The sequence below is a fragment of the Achroia grisella genome, unplaced genomic scaffold (assembly GCF_030625045.1).
Source record: "Achroia grisella isolate CSIRO2021 unplaced genomic scaffold, CSIRO_AGI_Agris_v1 utg534, whole genome shotgun sequence".
Lineage (NCBI taxonomy): Eukaryota > Metazoa > Arthropoda > Insecta > Lepidoptera > Pyralidae > Achroia > Achroia grisella.
This window is the reverse complement of record NW_026712920.1, coordinates 1846759-1867228: the sequence shown is the minus strand read 5'-3', so window position 1 is coordinate 1867228 and position 20470 is coordinate 1846759. Positions and strand designations below refer to the sequence as shown.

The window sequence follows — 20470 nt, the reverse complement described above, 5'->3', positions numbered from 1 at the left end:
TAAATATAGATGGTGTTCATATAATCACGCACATAACAAGTAGCCTAGTTTTGATAGATTAGTAATTACTTTGAATGCGCTTGCGCAACGCGAAACGTAATCGAACGTAAAGTGCAGTGGACCGGAAACAATGGTAGGCACTGTTTTATTTGACGCGACATTGAAACAATCTGTCATGTGATGAGAGATGAACTTCTTGGCATTCTGTGGATTCACCGTGCGGGAGCTGGGTGCCGGGTCCATCGTAGTAGAGAGGAAAACTCTGAGCAGTTCCCGGGACTTGTGACCCGGGTGTAGATTCAAGGGGCGCCTTTACCGACTCTCACTGCTCGTATTTCTCTCCCTGCCTAGCCAAATCAGGCAGAAGCCTGCTACTGCTGCTGTAGATACACGTTCTGATATAGAAATTAAACAGGTCAAGTCTGTAGAGCGATTTCGGTGCTATATATCTGTTTCACACTTCGGCAGCATATAAATTAACCACATAGCTATTTTTTTCGCACAACATAGCTAATTAGTTCGTTATGTTTATTTGTTTTATTGCATTATCTTTAGGTAGATTTATTTCCTATAGTATAGTGAGCTCTAAAAGTATTTCAGGTTTACTTTTTTTCGAATATTACTATTATTAAATTCTGCTGAAAAAATAGAAACCCCGCGAAATATTGGGATGTTTTGCGTTTACTATAACACCCACTGTTTACAACGTCTCTAATACCCCTTTTTTTCAAAATAGTTCAGTTCTGTTGGTTGTAGCTGGCCTTTATAGCTTCACCGGATGATAAGAGGCGAGTTAAGATGGCACTCAAATCCGCGGAAGGACTTATGGAGCGATTGAAGGCACTTTAGGGGTTTGAACCTCGGCTGAGGCTATTATATTTTCGGTCCCCGTTTGAATTGGACGGGGATCGCTACATGTGGGATATGTGTATGAAAGTTACCTATAAGCTTTGAATCTGTGTCATTAAGAGTCTAAATTTTTTTAACAATTTGAAAGAATTGAACCTTCCAGGGATCTACCCCTCTCTTCAATGACTTAAAAGTTTTAAAAAGAAAATTGGACATTATGTTCACTGTCAGTGAAATCTCTTTCTTATCACAAATTCCCACGCGACCATAAACTATGTACTCCATCTTACCACAACCGAAACAATAATAAACGTGAATTGTGGTAAAACATTGTTCACTTCCGATTCGATTGTAATTTGTTTCACAGCCGGGAACAGAGTGACAAGGTGTTATCGTCCTCTGTTGTAATTAAGTAAATTATAAGTAACTAGCTATACCCGCGGTTTCATTCGCGTTAAATTTCAATAAAAAATATAGACTGTTTTATTCTGATGTACAAGGTATATTACTGTAAAGTTTCATCAAAATCCGTTCTATTTTTTATTATATTCAACTCAAAAACTTTAGTGTTTATAATATTATTAAGATTAAAATTAAGAAACTACCTGATGAAAGTACTACCTAATGAAAGTTTGTGCAGAAAAACCATGCACAAACTTTCATCCCTTATTTTATGCCTTTCCAGATTATTTTCTGAAATAAATACCATTTACCTCCATATCAAATTTCATCAACATTTTCGGATTCAGCGGTCATTTTAAGCAGTTTTTAATAGTCTTTTTCGAATGCTACCACCCACAGTTAGTTTGTAAACGTGCAATGCTAAAAAAGTGAATGCATAGTTTCATGCAAAAAATATTTTGTTCTAAATAACTCTGGCTAGCTTTTTGTTACCACTCTAACAACTGGTCTTTTCAAGTCATGTAATTGACATTAGACCTACTTGCTCAGCTAGTTGCTAGTACTGGCCGTCCATAAAAAAATAACAACTGTATAAATCATATTTTAAAATGAAAATATGTCAATGAGTGGCAGAATAAAAATAATATTTGAATAAAGAACAAATAATATTTTTCCATCTGTCTTAATAAAATTTCATTTTTAGAACGCAGCGCATTCCAAATTCAAATATAATAGAAATTTATTACACAGGTTGCTACATTAGGAACAAAATACTTTTTGGATGAATAGAGAAGAAAAAAGAAGAGAAAAGAAACATAATAATGATAATAATAATTCCGAACAATTAAAACAACGTCATCTAGTCCCAAGCTAACCAGAGCTTGTGTTTGGGTACTAGATAACTGATATAAATACGTATATATATTTTTTATAAGTTATGTACATATAGAAAATTCTAGATCTACACAAAAAATCATATCTATGTATACAAATGTTTGTGACATGCGGGCATTAGAACCCGCAACCATCGGAAGTAAAGCAATATGCTAAACCGCTACACACCTGAGGCCGGTAATTATCAGTTACTTGGTAATGCTCGACTATAAATAGTTTATATAAAGAAATATGTAATATGAACCATAAAAAATAATAATACTTTTATTTTTTTATTTTTAAAACAAATCGTTATAGTTTGTTTATTAAAAAGTTGTAATTGTTGTTAACCTTCATGTTAAGTAAATGTTTAAGTTCGCGCACAATCGTCATAAAATACGTAATGTAAGCGTTTATTGTTATAATTATTTGACATTATTAAAATTATAGTCCATATGTATGTTATTCTGATGTACAAGCATCCGTTCAGTAGTTTTGGCGTGAAAGAGTAACAAACATCTATCCGTTCATCCATACTCACAAACTTTCGCGTTCACATCAGTCAGAACTCGTTATTCAATAAAAAATGCATTCCTAAATGTACACAAAAACAATTACAGTAATAGACAAACTAGTTGCCTAGAGACGATAAAAAAATCCATAGACTATTAAATTAATTTTGATGAGATAATAAAGTTTGCGTAATACGAGAGGAATAATTTAAAATTAGAAATGCTGGTGACGGAGGCATTATGGCATGAATATTAATTGTCGCTTGAATTATTCCACTATTGTATTGGAGAGAAAGTGCCATTTTCAATAGTCATTTCAAATGTTATTTGTTGTACAACTTTCCCATAATGGTACACTATTATTCATATTTCACATAAACAGCAACACATGCGCGGTACTAACTGCCATAAAGATGGTGAATTCAATACATCACTATTGGGGGGGAAAATGATTGTTAGTAATGTGGATTGATGACCCCATTGAATAGAATAGAATAGAATAATATTTATTACATCACACATCATAACACAATGATAGCAATACGTCAGGTTGACCTCTTGGAAACCATTTTGATAAATTCCTGGTGAATTTGTCAAGATCAGCTAACTAAGCTATCATTCTGGGGGGAAAGGGGATTGTTAGTAATGTGGATTGATGATCTCATTGCTAGCAATATACCATGTCAGGTTGACCTCCACGTGGTTCCCCCTGAAAACGATCCTGCTAAATTCCTGGTGAACTTGTCATGATGGACTAACTCAAGCTCATCTTATCATCTTCCACTGGTGCCCCGCTAGCGTAAACCGCTAGCGCAGGCGGGTGCATCATTCCATTATAATCCACTAAAAAAATACATCTCTACTTAATTATACAATAACATTTTCATTTTAACAGTTAATAGTTGTTTTTATTTTAACTCTATTGTTGAAAATTTCATGTGATTTGAGATCTGAAATTTTAAATTTATTAAACACTAGCTGTGCCGGCGACTTCGTCCGCGTGTTCTAGTTACCTTGACCAAATAAAGAAATAATATTTAATAATATAACCCAAAATAGCACAAAAAAAAGGTTCCAACGTTCTAATTTCTTCAAAAATGCCAATTTTCCATATAAACTGTTTACAAACTTTGAATGTCATATTTATTTATATTTAATCAACAGCCTAAAAAATAAGTTTCAATCATAAGCGTCTAGCTTCATAAATGACGACATATCGTCTCTATCTTTGACATCTTTCATCTCCCCTTTCAACCCCTTACAACCATTTTTTCGCATTAAAAAGTAGTGTGTCCTTTCTGAAGGTATCAAGTGTTACAAGTGTACCAAATGTCATTTAAATCATACTGTTATTATATTAGTAAGGATTGAATAATTTATTTGAAGAAAACGTTTTTTAGCTGCTTTATTCTAATGTCCATTAAAATGTGAGACATCATAAAGACCACCAGACCACCGAGGTTGTCTACATTTCATTCCTCAATGACTTTAATCTTTTTAATATGTATTTTAGTATTATATAAATTAGAATGTTAAGTGATCGCATCCATAATATGTATTTCCATAATATATCAATAGCTTTGCAAATTTATTTCGATGGTCTTGAGCTCGTAATGAATTCTTGTCTAGTCTAAGTTTCCTTATATTTCTGTATATGCTGATGCCTATTCATTGTCGATGTGTTCAAAATGTTAGTATGTAGCTTATACCTAAATAACCCTAAATGCTCAGATAGCGCATTTGATCTCAAACAAAGAGCTTGTAAAGGTGACAAAGTAAGTCATTTGAATTTTAATATATTTTTAATAATTGACAATATATGACAGAATGGTGCATCCAATCGTCGGGATGCCAATGGAGGATGACGTCAGGTCAGTCATGAAATTAAGACCCACTTAGCCCCCCATGACGAATTCAATAAGATTTATCTGCAATGATTTCCAAGAAAAGCGTTTTTTTGAGTCAGTGACATATTTCATAAGTATCTTGATTTCTTTAACTTTGCAGTTTCTGATCGCGCCTATACTTCTTCTGTAGTTCCTCCCGTTGTTTGATATTTGTTTGACAATATTGATAAATTCTTCCACAAATATCATTAACTCGTCATTGTCAAATATCGAGGACGAAACATCAAAATAACTGTGACTATAACTTTAAAAAATCTTGATTACACAAACATTTTAATATCGTCTCGAGTCACGAATCCAACAAAATGTTATACGCTTGAAATGTGACAATGTTTTGGGCAAACTCATATGTAGGTCGAGTCGAACCGTACACCGTTAAGCTCCGGTTAATATATTCTCGCTTTCATAACTCGCTTGTAGCATCCATTCTGTACCAGTTTGTAGCTATTTGATTCATCCGCATGTTTCATCCGTCACAATGCATTACATTGATTGATTTTTTTTGTTGTATGGTATACATAATAGTAAGTGATTACTACACTTACTATTTTGTATACCATAGGGGATTACGCCGCCCATGAGCATCCGCAAAGCCTGGGCAATTGCAAGTCCATTGCCAGCCTTTTAAAAAGGACTAAGCTCTTTTCTTGAAGGTTTCAGTATCGTATCGGTTCGGAAGACCATTGCTGGAAGGTGATTGTGCATGACAAGAAGTTTCTTGAAAAACATATGGTGGAAGACCGCCATGCATCCAGATGATCAAGATGGTATTTTAATTTCTGGCGGGTACTGCGATGGTGAAAATTCAGCAGCTAGTATTGATCCAAACAATTTCTCAGACAACTCTCCCTGATATGTGAGAAGAAAATGCAAACATCTAAAACTATTGTCTATAAATATAATTGTAGAAATCCATAAAATGATGTCCAAGTATACTGCGTAATGTAAAATGTGTTGCGTGAAATAATAGATTTAAAAATTTATATTTTATGCCACAATGGGCGGTAAGGACAGAAGAAAGTTACAATACTAGAGTGTTGCCACGGTGTTAATGTTTATTTATTTATTTATACATTTGTATGCCACCATAAAGGTTGACATAACTTTACTATATGTTAGTTTCCATCAGTAAACACGAAAAATGCAGTCACTTAAAAACTTTTTTTATTTTGATATAGGCGAAAGAAATTACAAGTCCTCTTTTTTCGGTAGTCTGAGCAGAAAATGAATAAGAACAAAGTTCTGAGAATCTGTTAGTCTATTTGTTACACACTTAGTGTATAGTGAATAAAGTGTTACAAACCCGTTGGCACAATTTCAAATATCGTGATTCAACAATGACGAGGTAGTAGAAATGATACGTCATTTTACAGACGAAATATACCCGGTTGTTGAACTTGACTATTTTTTTTATTTAATTTAAATGGCAAACAAGCTGACTATCCAACTGAGCGATAACTGTTACCTATTTTTTTATGGATGATAATAGAATAGCGCACCCGCCTGCACTAATGGTTTACGCTGGCTGGCGATCAGTGGAGGATGATAATATGAAACTGAGGTCAGGTCAGTTTGCCCATCTGACAATTTCACTAGGAATTAGGACGAAGCGCGTGGAGGTTAACCTGATATGGTACATTGCTATGTAGGAGGCGTAAAGATATTGTTAGTAATTAAATCAAGTCCACGTTAGTAACAATCCTCTTTCCCCCTGTTACCTTTATTACGTGACCATACTACAGACATCATGTTATCGTTGACACCCGCTACTACTCATGCGATGCCATTCTATAGGACTAAGATATCATGCGACTTATCCTTTAATTTTACTGCCTAATCTGCACCCTACAACCAAAACACAACTTTCAAAGTAATACATTTTAGTCATCTGGAATGCCAAACTAAAATGTGTTGCATCTTTAATTTAAGTTTATTTGAATATAGAATTTTCTATTCTATTTTTCAACATGATAACAAAGGGGTTAGTAATCCAGGCATTTTAGTCCCCTGGACTGCCAAAGAACTAAAATGTGTTGCATGTTTAATTTAAGTTTATTTGAATAAAGAATGTTCTATTCTATTTTTCAACATGATAACAAAGGGGTTAGTAATCCAGGCATTTTAGTCCTCTGGACTGCCAAAGAACTAAAATGTCTTGCATCTTTAAGTTAAGTTTATTTGGATAAAAAAAAGTCTATTCTATTTTTCAACATGATAACAAAGGGGTTAGCAATTCCGTCATTTTAGTCAATCTTATCCAGAATCTTTTTTTAATTTAGGTTTATTTGAATAAAGAATTTTCTATTCTATTTTTCAACATGATAACAAAGGGGTTAGTAATCCAGGCATTTTAGTCCTCTGGACTGCCAAAGAACTAAAATGTCTTGCATCTTTAATTTAAGTTTATTTGGATAAAAAAAATTCTATTCTATTTTTCAACATGATAACAAAGGGGTTAGCAATTCCGTCATTTTAGTCTTCTGGAATGCCAAAGGAGTAAAATATCCAGAATCTTTTTTTAATTTAGGTTTATTTGAATAAAGAATTTTCTATTTCATTTTTCAACATGATAAAAAAGGGTTAGTAACTCCAGTTAAAAGGACGTTCACATTAGCAATTGAATAATCTCTACAAACGAAGGGACCCGCACCCGCAGCCGACAAATTGACGGTTAAACTTTAACCTTTTAATTGATAGATTAATTCTTTGTTAACTGCAAAAACAGTCTTGTTGTGCGTCTGTTACAATACATTAACTTTGATGTGCCGTTTGCAATTAAATAGTTTGTATGCAATTAGAGTGCTAAACAACTAACGAAATGGTTTGGTTAATAACATACATAATCATAGTTTTGTTACTATGAACAATTCACACAGCGCCATCTAGTCCCAAGCTAAGCAGTGCTTGTATTATGGGTACTGGACGACTGATAAATGCTTAGACTTTTTTGTGAAGACATACACACTATTATATTGTATAATAGAAAACACCCAGATGGATACAAACAATCATACTTTTAAATACAAATGCTTGCACTGTGCGAGCAATCGAAGAACTGTTGTGCTAAACGTGTCGTATGTCGTGTCATAATAACAATAAATAACTTAAATAACTCGCAATTCACTTCTTTTATATTCAAATTCTATTTATATATTTTTTTATTCTTTGACCATGCATGAAGTTGATTTGATTGCTATTTTGTTACGTATTACATTTGACGTAAGGTTTGTTTAAATGATTCTTGAAATTCGCTTAAAAATGACAATATCAAATAATAATACTAGTACTTTTTTTTCACGTACGAGTGGGGATGCAATGAAAAATGTTGCAAAAACAGGGAAAAATGACGTGATGAAGTTGCGCTATTAAGTTTATTAGTTCGTAAATAAAACATACTAAAAACAATACCAAGTAGCCTATTCACGTTCACCGGAGATCTCACAACGAATCGTGTTCTGAATACAATCGTTTTTTCTACTGAGGATATATGGCCGTCACATTGTTTTTATAGGGTTCCGTATTTAATAACAGAAACTTGACAGGGTTATTTACTTTTATCTCCTCGCCTCTTACTTTTATTTTCTTCTATTTGAACTACTAACTAACCAGAAAAAAATACTAAGTAGTAGAAATATTAAATTTGGAATACGGTCAATTTTAAAACTTAAACGTTCATTTACGAAAGGACCTTTTAAAATTTCCTACGAACTACATATAATCTGTTGGTAATGAGACAGTTGAGAGAGATTGCAGATGAGACCAGAAAGTATCAGTTAAACAGTTGAAGTTTGTAATAGCATAAAAATATAGATGGCTTATAAATAATATTATCGAAGTAAACATGCTGATTGTACAATGTGTGGAATAATTTTTACAAAATACACGGAACCCTCTGCGAGAGTTTAGTTTTAGCTTGACCAATGTTCATCACAATATAACATGTAAGTAGGTGAAGATGTGACTCCGACAAGTAGATTGAACGAGTAATAGTGATACATGTCAAGGACTAAAGTTAATAGTGATGTCCAAAATAACTTCAAAATAATAATAATACTCTAATAAATATGTAAGTACTAACAAACTTGATTCTAGACTTAAACAAGATCAGAATTGAGCAATAGGTTTTTACAAAAACTGTAAGTATATCTATAATTAAAATTAAAACAGTTGATTTGAAATCCGATACTTTTGTTTGCTCCATTTTCAACTGAAGTATTTATTGGGTTTTCTTTACTGTTTTTGTTATTAGTTTTATAGCTATTTTAGTTATATAATAAAACAAAAATATATTCAAATCTGTCCTGTTTTAGCCTTATGGCCATTCAAAGAGGCAACGCTGCCAGTATCTTGGGTATCCTGCTCGATGTTCCGCGTTGGATAACAATGATTGTTGTTTTTTTATGAATGATTATATATAATTAATTATCGTTTGCTAAATTATGTAATATCTATAGTATTTTAAATATATTAAGATAATTTTAACATTAATTCATTTTATGTCTTGTCTTTTAAACTTACATGAACGAAATGAAACATAGTATGTACGAGTGTATATTATTAGATAGTATTAGATACTAATACTATCTAATAATATATTATATTATCTGTGGTATTAGATATGCGATAAAACTCTTCCTTTCCTATAAGCTGACGGGTGAAAAGTGAAAATAGTTGATCACGGCACGTCACTCTTATCATCTGATAGTGTATAGTTTGAATGACACTATCTGCTCTCGACATAGCCATCGTTTGTATCTATTTTTAATTTTACGTCATATATGTAGTATCATTACTGTTCCCATTTTCATCATGGTTAATAGAATAGAATAGAAAATCATTTATTCAAATAATTCAATGTAAGTACATTGAAGCACTTTTGAATAGTCATCCATCACTGTCTCATCACAAGAATTTATTATAGTTGTTGTGTATTATTTATTAATTTTAATAATGTTTGAGTTTGGAGATGTGGTAGCATTTTCCAGAGGCGCATATATAAATACCATGCTTTTAAGCTTTATTACAATTATTTCTATAATAATTTCTTTTAACTACATTTGACTCCCACGATCAATAAGGGAAGAGACCATAGAGTAGTATAGACTCTCTAGTCTGTGACACCATTACATTGCTCGTTTCATACATCCACAACAATGATTATTTTCCAACGTTTCATATAACTAACTGTGATTACATATATACATATTATATATATATATATATATATATATATATATCAAGACGACTTCGGTGGTCTAGCGGTCAAGCACACCGCTTAACGACCGATGGTCGCGGGTTCGATTCCTCGCACGGCACAAACATTTGTATTCATGAGTATGATTGTTTGTAACGGTCTGGGTGTTTTCTATGTATAATATGTATGTATTTAAAAAAAAAAATATCTATGTATATGTATCAGTTATCTAGTACCACATAACACAAGCTCTAGCTAGCTTAACTTGGGTGTAGATGGCGCTGTGTGAATTGTCCTGAGATTATTATTATTATTATTATTATATATTGTTATACCAACTATAAATTAATACACCGACTGATCATCATCATATATTCTTCCTTATCACATTTATTTGTGGTCGGCGTCATATATTAAACAATTTATTCTATTCTTGTCATGTTTTATACTATTCGTATGGATGCTGTATGCATCATAATTTTTTTTTTTAATATGCATACATATACCTACATACCTAGCAAAAACACCTAAACCGATTCAAACAATCATAATCATGAATACGAATACTTGTACCGTGCGAGGAACCTGCGACCATGGGGAGTAAGCTGTGTGCTAAACCGCTAGACCACCGAGGCCGTCAAATATATATCTCGACATATATCTACTATATCTCTACTAAATCTTTAATATACTCGTCTAAATGTGTCCAAGACGCTATTGAAGTGTGACGTAAGTTTTCGTTCCACTATCATTTGTAAACAGATAGTATGAATTTATCTGATTGTAAACATAAGTTTTCCATTCACTGCAAAAGGGAATATATATATATATGTAACTTTCCTGAAGAATTTGTTATGAAAATATGATTTCTTACATACTTTTTTAAATTTGTCGTAATAATTATTTTAATTCGTGAAAATAAAACTGTAACTGTTCTGACATCCTTTTCCAATCCCCATATCATTGTATTAATCAACGATCAATAAGAAGATATTTGGTTCGTTCAATTAATTCCAAATTCAAATATTCCCGCCAACCGGTGCTAACTGCGTGAGCGTGTGAACCCCGGAAAAAAGAAATGTGCAATTCATTATGGCTGCTGTTAATACCTGAGTTGACATTACTCATATTCTAATTGAGATTTAACAAGAAAATCTGTGTGAATTTACGTGTCCAGTGCATTACAAGTGTAAAATAAACTGCTGGTGGTGTGTGGAATCGGAGTCAAGGACGAAGGGTGCACCCAAGGTCTTCAATTTACAATCAAATTAGCCCGGTCGGTGAGTCCCGCTTTCTCCTTCCTATTTCTGTCATTACACAGTATTCTGCTGGTTTCTGGGGATATTCAAACCTTTCTCAGGCAGGTGAATAAAATACCACAGATTTCTTCTTTAATTCAAAGTCATAATCTACCATCTAAGTTGGTCCAATCGAACCGGATTTTGAATCCGTAATTGTACGTTTTATATATTTTTACATTCAGAATATTATAACTGTAATTCATAACACTTTATTCGAATTTAGTTATAAACAATTAACAAAACAAAACTTGTTTATCTTTTCAATGATTCCAGTCGATATTTACTTACCTGTATTACGTATGTACCTATAATTCATTGCAATAAATCGGTATTCTATTCGCCTGCTTGTAGCAAAGTTATTGATTTGTGCTTGAAATAGGAAACAAATACATAATAATCGTATTAATATCAGTACAGTATTAATTCTATTAGTTATAGGTTATTATTACTTAGTACCTATAAATTTCTATTGTCAACTGATTTTATCTTTAGGTCATTGACATGGCCAAAGCAGCTTCTCGTACAAAAACGACTTGAAGTAGAAATTAAAACATTGATTTCACGTCGTGAACATGAATTTCGATCAATACAAATATTATATGATATATCGAGGGAAGTACAAAAAGATAAGTCTAAATTATCTAGTTTTCGTGCCAGATATAAAAATATAGAATCCCTGAAGGAAAGTTTTTATGAAATTAATCAGACAATTAATTTAAAACATTTGGAAGCAGGGTGGAGTAGCGAACCCGATACAAAACTTTTAGAGTCTTTTGACGAGTTGTATTATAGTGTTATTGAAATTGCAGAGGTAGTTTTATCTACTAAAATGTCAGACCCACAGTTGATGACTATACCTTCGTCTTCTATAGAAAATAAGCCGTATCAAGTTCGCTTACCGAAGTTACATGTACCTATATTTGATAGTAATATAATTAATTTTCAAACATTTAAGGATAGTTATTTACCTTTAATACATAATAACAACTCATTATCAGATATAGAAAAATTCCATTATTTGATTTCGTGTCTATCTGGGTTTGCCTTAACCATTGCAAAGGGTGTTCCTCTGACCGCTTCTAATTATTCGGTAGTATTTCAAGCTTTATTAGACAGATATGACAACAAGCGTGTTTTAGCTACTGCCTATCTCGATAAAATTTTTAGTTTATCTCCTTTGCATAAAGTGTCAATCGCAGGTTTAAATGTATTGACAAATACGTTATATGAAAGTGTAAACGCACTCATTAAATATCGAGTTGCTCGATGAAGTATATTCACTAGATGTCGTCAGCGGTTTGAGTTACAAAACAAACAAGAAATACCAACATTTGAAAGTCTATTAACTTTCCTACAAAATTATATTAAAATTTTGGAAGTTAGTAATTCTTCTTCTTCCTCACATGATTATAACATAAAATCAATTCGAAATAAATCCGAAGTATACAGTATAAACAGTATTCTTTTGTTTCATCCACTAATACTAATGATAAACAAAACCAACAGAACAATAAACTTCATTGTCCATGTTGTGATTCTTCTCATAGTATTTATAAGTGTTTTAAATTTCAAAAAATGAGCGTGATGCTAGGTGGCAATTAATTAACGATATAAAATTATGCTCAATTGTTTACGAACGGGTCACAATCCGAGCAATTGTTTGTCGAAAATAAATTGTTTTATTTGTGGTTCCCGACATAATACATTTTTGCACACTGACGCTCCGATGTGCGCGCCCACCACGAGTACATACTTACAAGTAGATACCTTTCCCCGAGTATGTCTATGAATGATAATCATCAAAACAAGGAGTTTCAGGGAGATTGTATAAATGCTACGCTATTTCCTTTCCGCGATTATACGCATTCGTGACTCCTATGGTAATTTACACCAGGCATGTGCGCTCATAGATAGTGGTAGCATGATTCATTTATTACCAGTTCTTGTGTTCATCGACTTGAATTACCGGTGCGTAAGTGTGATATGTCGGTGACAGGATCTAGAATTCTGTACAATGTATAAAGGGTGTTACATATGGTTCATTACATTTGGATTATGCCTAAGTTGTGATGAACCGTGTTTTCAATTGCCATTAATAGTTATTCAAAAAATTACATCAAACATTCCGGTTGTGCCATTATCAGATGTTAGAGAAAAGTTTAGTCATCTTTATCTAAACGATGACTTTGACAAACCATATCGATATTTTGCTTGGACTAGAATGTTTCGATCGCATATATGATGGAGGTACATATATACATATACTATATATATATATATATATATATAAACAATACACTTACCGCGATTCAGACGGTCGTTATGTTGTACCCATAATGTTAAAAGATAATTTCCCTGTATTAGGTAATTCCAGTCAGCTTGCTTTAAACCGTTTTCTAAACTTAGAGAAACGTATGTCTAACGACGTCGGTTTGAAATCAGAGTACGTGGAATTCATGCGCCAGTATGAAGAATTAGGTCATATGGATGCCTGGGAATCTTCTTGTGAAGATCAAACATATTATGTATATTTGATGCTAGCTGTATGACAACAAATAATAAGTCGTTAAATGACATTGTGCACGTAGGTCCGAAACTTCAGATTGATATTATCGATTTGATTACTAACGCCTACACCCGATTGTCTTTACGGCGGATATATGTAAAATGTATCGGCAAATACTGATTCGGCCGGAAGATAGGTCGTATCAGCATATATTTTGGCGCGATGAACCTAATGGTCCCATTAAAGATTGAGCTGAATACGGTTAAAAAAAATATTCTCCGTATTTGGCTATATGCATCAGCTATCTGATGATTATAGTAATCAATTTCCTCTCGCTGCTCAAGTGTTGCGCGAAGAGACTTTCATGGACGACATAACATCAGGTGCCGTCTCCATAGAAGCTGCTAAACAATTAAAGGAAGAATTAGTTACTGTAGGCAGAATTGGGAGCAGCAACTGTTTAGAAATCCTTTCCGACATTCCGTCAGAATATTGTCATCTTCTAAATTGTTCACTGATAATATTAAAGATTTTAGGAATTATGGGATCCTTTGTGTGATTTTCATATATTTAAGGTATACACAAAAAGATCTATTCTCTCCATAATTGCAAGAATCTTTGATCCTCTCGGCTGGATATGTCCACCGCCAAGCTGTTGCTACAAGAGATGTGGCGATCATCATATGAACCCATTTACAGTCTTGCCAAGCAATGGCATATTCTTGCTGCTAATTTATCAGATTTACAATCAATTAAGCTACCGCGTTTGGTACTGCCTCCGGATTCTTCAGAATTACATCTTGTGGGATTCTGTGACGGTAGTTCTAAGGGGTACGGATGTTGTGTTTATTTGTGTGCGGTGACTGCACAAGGCACTATAGTTTACTCATAGGCAAATCTAAGATTGCCCCGTTGAAGCCTTTAACGACTAACCGGCTTGATTGCGCCGCTGTGTTGCATGTTCAAACACATGTATGAGCTTTTAAACCCAAAATTAAAATTTAAATCCGTATGGCATTTACAGATAGTAGTACTGTCTTATCCTGGTTACATACCGCACCTCATCTACTTAAAACTTTTGTAGCAAATCGGGTATACTGATTACAGATTTAATTAATTCTGAATTATGGTTCCATGTCTCTACACATGATAATCCGGCAGATTGTTGTAGTCGTGGTACTAAACAGTTCTACACCATCTTTGGTGGACTGGCCCATCTTGGCTTCGCCACCCTATGATTGGCCTATACAAAACATTGTCGCAAATGAGCAAGAGTTGCCTGAATTAAAACCTCTCACTGTGGACTGTTTGGTGAGTGGTCCACCAGATAATTTATTAACCAATCTAATTTCCAGAGTTTCATCTCTTTCAAGGCTACAAAGAATTCTAGCTTGGTGTTTGCGATTCATCAAAAATATTAAGTTACGTCGGGATCGCCGTAATTCATTTCCGGACGTCTGAACTAAATGACGCATTGATTCTCTTAGTAAAGCATGTTCAAATTGATTACTTTTCCCAAGAGTTGAGACTCCTTCAGGAAGGTTTGTACTGTACAAAGTCCATTCAAAAACTAAGTCCGTTTCTCGACGAAGTTGGTATAATACGAGTGGGGGGTCGTATTCGACATTCAAATTTACCTCATACCGTAAAGCACCGATTTTATTACAAAATTATCTATATTATCGCAGCTATCGTGGACATATCATTTGAAGTACTTGCTGTGGTCCTCGCACTTTGCAGTCACTAGTTTGTAGAACTTTTTGGATACTTGGACTGCGACTATTGATACGCTCTCGGTTATCTAAGTGCGTAATTTGTTTCAAATCTAAACCTTTTCCTTGTCAACCCTCCATGGGTGACTTACCCGTTGAAAGACTTCAGTCAGGTAGATGTTTTCAAACTACTGGAATAGATTTCGGTGGGCCATTTATGCTAAAAGAAAGTAGACGTCGAAATGCCCGTACATATAAAGCTTGGATATGTTTGTTTATCTGTCTAAGCGTAAAGGCTGTCCATTTGGAAGTAGTCACTGAACTAAGTACAGAGGCCTTTCTTGCTGCCCTTGATCGGTTCGTTTCAAGACGCAACATTTGTCATAAAATTATATCTGATTGTGGCACGATCAAATCGTTATTTGAATGAAATGTATAAAATGTTCTACGAAAATCGTCGTGATATTTCTGATGGACTCGCCGTCAGACGTATTCGCTAAGTTTAATCCCCGCACCTCACTTCGGGGGTATATTCGAAAGTGGAATAAAATCCACAAAATACCACTTGAAGCGTGTAGTGGGCGCACAGGTCTTGACATTGGAGGAATGTTTACTGTAGTTACAAAATATGAAGCTTTAAATTCGAGACCTCTTTGTGCGCTTTCTCGAAATGAGGTTGATGTACTGACACCAGGCCATTTTTTAGTTGGAGGTCCTCTCATAAGTTTGCCTGAGATTCCTCTAGAGGATAATACTTCCAACCTGCGTTCTCGTTGGCTAATGTTACAGAAAATTACACAAATGTTTTGGCGGATTTGGCAGATTGATTACTTCACACTCTTCAACAGAGAAATAAATGGTTAAAAACTAAAGATAATATTAAAATTAACGATCCAGTTATCTTGATCGTAATAGTATTATGTTTAAGTGGTTTCAGTGAAATATTCTTAAACGTCCCGTAGTAAAGGTTTGTCTGAGTAGTTAAAAGGGGATATATACATTAATTTAGCTATTTAAGCATTGTAAGTTATCTCAGTCCCAACTCTATATAGTAGTTTAAAAGATTAATAAGATTCTAGTAGATATTATACAAAATATATATTATTCCAGTTATAGCATTTCCTTACTTTTTGTTATATATTCTTTGTATTGTACAAAATCTAGTGTAGGTATTTCAAGCACAGTCAATAATTATTGCTGGGTGGAATCCCTAATTCCAATTGACATCCTTTTCCAATCCCCATATCATTGTATTAATCAACGATCAATAAGAAGATATTTCGTTCGTTCAATTAATTCCAAATTCAAATATTCCCGCCAACCGGTGCTAACTGCGTGAGCGTGTGAACCCCGGAAAAAAGAAATGTGCAATTCATTATGGCTGCTGTTAATACCTGAGTTGACATTACTTATTCTAATTGAGATTTAACAAGAAAATCTAGTGAATTTACGTGTCCACATTACAAGTGTAAAATAAACTGCTGGTGGTGTGTGGAATCGGAGTCAAGGACGAAGGGTGCACCCAAGGTCTTCAATTTACAATCAAATTAGCCCGGTCGGTGAGTCCCGCTTTCTCCTTCCTATTTCTGTCATTACACAGTCTTCTGCTGGTTTCTGGGGATATTCAAACCTTTCTCAGGCAGGTGAATAAAATACCACAGATTTCTTCTTTAATTCAAAGTCATAATCTACCAGTAACACTGCCGTAAAATACAGATTAAAAGAAAAAACGTGCTATGATCCTTTTTTTAACATTCCGTATATATAATTTCTTTATCTAAATGACTTTTTTACCAATTTTTAGGGAGAAACGTGGCTGGTAACTTTTGTTGACTAGAGATACACTACGGCCAATTTTGGCCGTAGTCTCTATCTTCCGCATTCTCCATTGAATGCGGAAGATAGAGACCAACACATGCTAGTAAATGTGTAAAAGTGTAGCTGTTTATTACTTTTCCCCGACTTTTTCTAATTATTCTCATTTGTGAGAATCGTTTTGCGAGATTCGAAGATTGTATCTCGAGAATGGACATATGCTATTTGTTATATCAAAACAGCAGACAAAGCCAAAGGAAAAAGCTAGTCTACTTACTAAATTAAAAGAATTTCTGCAAATAAACATAGAAGTTAAGTTACAGCATATTGTGTTGCGTTGATTCGTTCACGTCTACTGCCAACGCAACTGTAGAGGCTGCAACATGTGCAACTTCCTCCCGTTGTTTTGTTTGTACACATGTGGTAGTTTAAGTTCCGATGCTTTACCATGGATATATAAAGGCGTTCTATAGGCATCCGTGACGCTGGACCCCTTTAAGAATGTTTTTTTAATAATAAATACGTTTCAGGACTCAGAACAATTCACACGGAGCCATCCTGTCTCAAACTAAGCAGAACTTGTGTTATTGTACTACTAGTTACAGTAACACATTATTGCGCAGTACTGTATGTACTATTCAAAACTACTCCTTTTATGTCTAAATATACAAATACAAATCTAAATATACAAATACAAATATACAAATGATGGGGGAACGGGAATTGTTAGTAATGTGGACTGATAACCATATTCCTAACGATATACCATGTCAGGTTCACCTCCACGTGGTTCCCCTTGGAAACCATTGTGATAAATTCATGGTGAATTTATCATGATGGTCTAACTATCCTGACCTCATGCTCACCTTATCATCCTCCACTGGTGCCCCAACAGAGAAAATTGTTAGGGCAGGCGGATGCACAATTCCATTATCATCCATAAAAAGAATGGTGTTTGGTACATTACATCTAATATATATTACTACGGTAGAATATGTATATTATTAAATTATCTCTGACCTTCGTGACAGACTGGTAGAGAATGCCATCAGGCATTAAGTCCATCATGTATACAATTTTGTGTACAAAAGAATAAATAAATAAATATAACAGTTAACAATTTTTGTTTACCCACATTGATATTATTCATTGATACTAATACTTATTAGTTCCTTATGATTATTATCTAAACTTAGCAATTTTAATTATCCTTGGGAGTTATAAAATAGTAAGTATTTCCTTATAAAGTATAGATGTAAGTATTATATTTTTATTCCATTATTATTAGTGTTATGATGGTGAAATTTATGTTCATTTTGCACTTACATAGTAAGTTCATTAATTCCCGTACATAGTTATAAAATACTAGCTGTCACGCAAACGTTGTTGTATCATATTTATAATTGAATACAATAGAAAATCCTTTATTCAAATAAACAAAATAATTTAAGCACTTTTGAGTAGTCAAATTCTTATCCTTTAATGTACCGCTCAATTGGAAAACGTCTCTATGATGAGAAGAATCAGCAAGAAACTTGCTAACTTGCACTTTTAAGTAATCGTTGTAACTTTACATTTTTAAATCTAAACATGTGAATAAAAACTACCAAATAGCACTAATTTAGTAGGGTCAAATGATTGAGATTGATGAGTGATTAGAGCAGATCAGTCCCTACAAGCGGTACTCGCAAGAATATAAATTAATATCGCAATAAGTTAATCTATATTAAAAAATAGAAGTTTCTAGTAGAAGGGTGAAATGAAAATGTTAGAATTGTTCTCAAAGTTTTCATCGACAATCCTTGCATACATTTACGCAACCTAAGACTAAGATTTGAGTACGCAATAGATTTACCATTGGTATATTCATTAGTGCAGCTTTAATCAGATGCACACCGATATGACTCAACAACACTGCTGTGCTAATTTACTTGGACCTTGAGTCTGTATTGGTATTTGAAGATTTCATCTCGAATCGTATAATGTTAGGACGGTACTGTTAGTATGAACCAATACTAGCCTGTTAATAGGCAATCAGATTCAAAATAAATTTTATGGAATTAGATGTTATTTTGCGGAAGTCTTGCGGAATGCGATAGAATATTTATTTAAATATATTTAATACAATTACTTGTGTATTAAGTTATTTGAAAAAATTGTAAAAGAATACGAGCTGAGTTTCTTGTTAGTTCTTCACATCTCGATATCATTTCGAACTGACGGTAGATTTAACATATCGTAAGAGTCTGAAATAGACCTACATGAATTAAGATATTTTGAATTTGAATTTAAAAATTTGTAGTTATATTTTTTTATTGTAGCACTCATTAGGAACGCATTCTCATCACAAGAAGAAGGGACAAGAAAATATATATACAAATACATAGTATCCTGGATTAACACAAAGAACTTACTGGCCGTTTTTATTATCGCCGGCAGAGCCATATGATACAGTTTATGAATAATAAAAAAATAAACAAATGTAAAACATGTAAATCTAAATAATGACTGCATGCCACAGTCGGAGAGCTTGGGTCGAGTTTATTTTGCAAAAATAAATATTTAAACTACATGGTCGCCAGCTCCATGGTCTACCGGTTTACTACTTACTCGTATTTCAATGCACATGCTTGGTCGACAACCCTGATGATCTAACGGTTTAGTACTAAAGTATACTTCCCCACATTTCAATAGTCGCAGGTTCGATCACTGAACATTGCAAAAATTTATATTCATGATGCGACTATATTAGTTTAGGTGTTATTCTACATGTATATTATATGTTAAAAATATATTTATGTTTATCACTTTTATAAAACTCTTAGCATAAACTTAGCTTACCTTGGGTCTAGATGAAGTTCTGAGTCCTAGATTCATTTATTGTATACCTAGGTTTTACCTATTAATCTGATAATCAAGTTATAACATATACCTACTATATATATTAGCAAACAAATAGTTTCGTCATATCTGTCTAGCCTAAAAGGAAGAAGAAAGTTTATGTCAACACTTACAGATTTTTTATTCTTTGAAAGATCATACAATAATAAGAGCAATTATGTTTAACATCCGCCTCTTCATAAGCAGTTCCCATAGTAATTAGGGACCTATAACACTTGAGATTACAAATGCGTATCGCAAATTACGAAAAGACGTATAAGTCTTAAGCTTAGTTCGTAAAAAACCCCCGTAGAAATCAATCATCAATCAATCACACTAGAACCTAAGTGGTCCCGAACAGTGCGGTTTCAGAGGAGTTTCCTCCCTACGGTAACCATTTACCATCAGATGGGCCGTATGAGTGATTGCCACCATCGTAGTATAAAAAAAAAATGCTTAACACTTATTTCATTCATCTTTTGTACGGAAAATCGTGAGATGATTTTTAATTTACCTTAT

The 20470-nt window shown here is 33.6% G+C and overlaps 1 protein-coding gene across 3 annotated transcripts in view; it reads left to right on the top strand.

Moving 5' to 3' along the window:
* The window catches only part of LOC131847434 (uncharacterized), a 104663-nt gene that overhangs the window by 49883 nt on the left and 34310 nt on the right, over positions 1-20470 (top strand). The gene's annotated exons all lie outside the window — the stretch shown is intronic.